A 4089-nucleotide genomic window follows, 5' to 3' on the forward strand; every position below is an offset into this window, starting at 1 on the left:
ACTGAAAAGCGGAGTTTCCTTCTTTCGTTCTGCCGCGTAAAATCAATTACTTTAGGCGACGTTTGTAGACTAACCTACTCGTACCAACGTCGGCATGTCGCGACGCTGGAGTACTATTCAGCGTTTTTACTATATTTCTAGGTTTCCTATTTCTACGTATAATCGGCTCATGTCTCAGCCACAATATTTTGAGGACAATATTATTTACGAACCCAGTTAAACTTATTTACTAGCCTATTTCAACATGCTAATTATTACATTTAGGCGACACATGCGCAGATCGATTCGCCAGCAGCGAGTCATCGCCAGCAGCAGCAAGCCATCGCCAGCAGAGAGATGTCACTGCAGCAAAACATTATTGTATTAATGCTTTTCTAATAATATATTATATAGACAATGGGTCGTGCTCATATTATTTGTTATATTTTTATTATTCATTATTTTCACTTGACTCGCATTAATAATTTTGTTCGAAGAACATTTTATGCAGTTGTACTTCGCAGCACTTCACTTGCAATTTGCAATTTCTAGTATATACAGTATAGGATTTGTAAAAATAAAAGGCGTCTCCTTTTTCAGGCCTATTAATTTATCTGGCCCAGTTAATTTGCAGGATCCAAACGTCGATGAGAGCATTGGTGTTTTTCGTAAAATCTCGGATGATCTGTGAAAGCTTAAGGTACGGTATGATTTACTTTGGATAAAAACACCATCTGCAAGCCTATCTGTACCATGTTTTGTGGTCACGTTCGTCCTCTCAATCGTTGTTCAGAAATCAAAAGCTTGATACCACCATAATGCCATTTATTTACGATGACGTTAGACCTATGATAGGCCCTGGTTTTTAATGATACTTTAAGACACCGTTAAAGAATTTCACTTGCAAAAATCATGGAGGTTGCCTCCAATGCATACATTGTGCTAAAATACAATACTCACAATCTTTCGACCTTGCAATGTTAATTAAATAATTAAAGAATATTGCGTTCCATTAATGTTGTGCTGAATACGCTTTCACCACATACAGCTTCGATTTAATGGCGCTTCGTCGGCGTCACATTCACATTGCCGATACATTGGGCGTATTCGACTGGTTCATTTCGTTGACTACGGTTTTTCGTTAAGTACTGTATTAATATTTCATTCGACTGGTTCGTAAAATAGACTTTGTTGACAAGGACAATTAACGTAAACCAGAGTGCGTTAATTAGCGTTAAGTTACACGCGTGACCAAAACGAACTTGGCCGATTCGTGAGTTAGAAACGTAAACAACATTTGCGTTAATATAATTTAGATTAAATTTTATAAAATAAAAATTATAATATATACCCACTTGAAGTGTCAAGAAATAATTGTTTGTAGGCTAACAGAACTCAAAAACTAGATGAAAGTTGTTTTTTTTTTTAACGAAAAACCATACTGCCACAAGCTGAAGCAATTTTGATTACACAGCATGTATCGTGGTAATGCAGTCATTTTGTTTTGTTGAGTATTTACAAGTTTTCTATTCGACTGGTCGTCTTCGTTAAGTAGGATTTTACCGCCGCGCAGGTGGGCGTGATTTAACGAAGAACGACTCGTCGAATACGGCCATTACCTCGTTTAAAAAAAAAAAAAAAAAAAAACAGAACAGAACAAAACGCTTCAAGATCAAAGGTTATGCCGCCCTCTATTGGCACGTCCTTAATCGTTGCTGTGAAAAGATATTTTTCTTTTTCTTTCTTTTATTCGGCATTATAAACATTAAAATATACAGAAGTACAAAAATATATAAAAATACAATTGTGAAAATGTATTTAAAAATTATGGAAACCACAAATTCAGAGAACAGTACACGAATAAATATTTAAAAAATTAAAGAAAATTAAAAAAAAGTTATAAAAATATTTAGGCCTATCTTGAATATCATATACCTCTTCACAGAAAATTGAAAATTGACAGAAAAAAACAGATATTAATGCCAGGATAACCAGTGAAAGTTCGAAAGAACTTGTTTCCAGCGTGGTTCTAAAATATCACATAGAGACAAAAACGGAGACAGACAAAAGAAGTAGTATATGGTGTACAAGATAAAACAATTGATAAAAAAGACCCACCTAACAGCGATACCCAAGCTACTGTATATACAAGTTAATTATAGACTATGTTCAATCAGGGAAAATTTAAAATTTAACTGTTCCCTGGTTCAATGTTACAGAATCTTTTATCAAGGTGGTGCTTTAATTTTATTCTAAATATATTTCGTTGAGTGATGTTGATTGTTTTATGTATGATGGTAGTTAGTTCCATTATTTGATTGATGTGTAATAAAAATGTTGTATTGTTGGGATGTTTAACATGTGAGATACGAACGTTTAACGAGCTACCTCTAGTAAAATGATTATGTAAACTATTGAGTCGTGTGAAATGATTTTGTAAGTATTGTGGGCTAAGTTGATGAAAGTTTCTGTAAACGTGACACAATTTAATGAATTCAAATCTATCAGAAATGCTCAGTAAATTGAGACCAGAGAGTTGAGAATGACTAACACGAAGTCCCAAGATTAAACGGATGGCTTTATTTTGTGTTATTTGGAGTTTCTTAGTGAGCATTTTGTTTAAAGACGACGACCAGAAGGAAGAAGCATAGTCAATACAAGATGAATTAGTGAAGAATACAATATTTTGATAGAATGACTTGTTAGAAGAAACGCCGTTTAATGAATTTCAATCTGGTGTTTGCTTTCCTGATGATGTTATTCCCAATTAGGTCGCCGGACACATGTTGGTAAATCTCAACTCCGAGATACTTCACTGATGTTTTATTTGTAATTATTTGTCTATTACATTTAATTGAAAACTCATTAACTAGTTTAAGTTTTCGCTTGGTACCAAAGAAAATACTCTAAGTCTTTCCCCAATGGAGCGAAAGAGCGTTATCCAAAAGTCAATTGTTACAAGCTTCAAGGTTGGCCCCAGCTTTTCCTCGATTATTCTTGGATTGTTATGAGAAAATATCATCATCAGCGTACTGTAATATTTTACAATCAGGAGTAATGCAGGCGTATATCATTTATATAAAACCAGGTGGGGGGGGGGGGCCAAGCACGCTTCCCTGGGGAACACCGTGGGAAATTTTCCTGATAATCGAAACGCAGCCATTAGCAATTATTGTCTGCTTGTTAAATGCGATTTGAACCAATTTATGTTACTAATACCAATTGTCTTAAATTTACTTGTCAAAATTTCAAAATCGACACAATCAAAAGCCTTTCTAATATCTAGCATCGTCATACCCGTATACTTTCCTTGAAAAGTCTGGTCTTTGATTTGATCAGTAACAGATTTATAAGACAGGTCTCCGTGGAGTGTCGCTCTCGAAAACCCAATTGCCATTCATTTAAAATGTTATTATCTTTTAGGTAAATTTTAATTTGAGAGCCCACTATACTCTCCAGAATCTTAGATACCGCATTTAATATGCTGATCGGCCTATAATTACTTGTATCAGTCTTTGAATTACAGTTATGGATTGGTTTAAGTTTAGCCAGTTTAAAATCCCTTGAGAAAGAGTAAGATTCATTTCAAGAGTATCTTCATCGACCATAATAAAATCATATCTTATATTATTTATTTTATTTTTATAAAAATATTTAAAACTTTCGGAATTTACATCATATAATTTTGGAGGGGTTGGTAATTACATCATATAATTTTGAAAGGTATTTTGAAGGGGTCCCACATCGATTTCGGTTCCAACTAGTTCCAGTGCTAAAGACGTGTTTTATTTACATCTACCGTAAATGTTCCAAAAACAAAGGTTGCTTTGTTTTACCACTCAATATATACGACAGAAATGGGTATGATATTATTGACATGACATTTCTGCGCCGCTTGCAGTCGGGGCGTACTACTGTATTAGGTGTTGCAAAATATAGAGAAGTGCTCTCGTACCAAGGCAATTGAATTCTCGTACTAAATGAGCATATAACTACAGCGCCGCCAGACGTTCGGAACCTTCCATTGCACAGTTCACAGTGCACTCAACCACCAGCAAGCAAGATTATATCTTAAGGATATTTCCCGCACGATTAAAATCGTAACGGTAA

General features: G+C 34.7%; 1 protein-coding gene across 1 annotated transcript in view; it reads right to left on the reverse strand.

Annotated features, from left to right (window-relative positions):
* The window catches only part of LOC117100020 (tripartite motif-containing protein 2-like), a 5525-nt gene extending 4471 nt beyond the window's left edge, over positions 1–1054 (reverse strand). Inside the window, exon 1 of the mRNA XM_033239567.1 lies at positions 940–1054. The gene's annotated coding sequence lies outside the window, so the exon portion shown is untranslated. The remainder of the gene's footprint in view (positions 1–939) is intronic.
* Between the last annotated feature and the right edge of the window lie 3035 nt (positions 1055–4089).

The sequence above is a fragment of the Anneissia japonica genome, unplaced genomic scaffold (assembly GCF_011630105.1).
Source record: "Anneissia japonica isolate Jap-2015-1 unplaced genomic scaffold, ASM1163010v1 scaffold256_len832006_cov191, whole genome shotgun sequence".
Taxonomy (NCBI): domain Eukaryota; kingdom Metazoa; phylum Echinodermata; class Crinoidea; order Comatulida; family Comatulidae; genus Anneissia; species Anneissia japonica.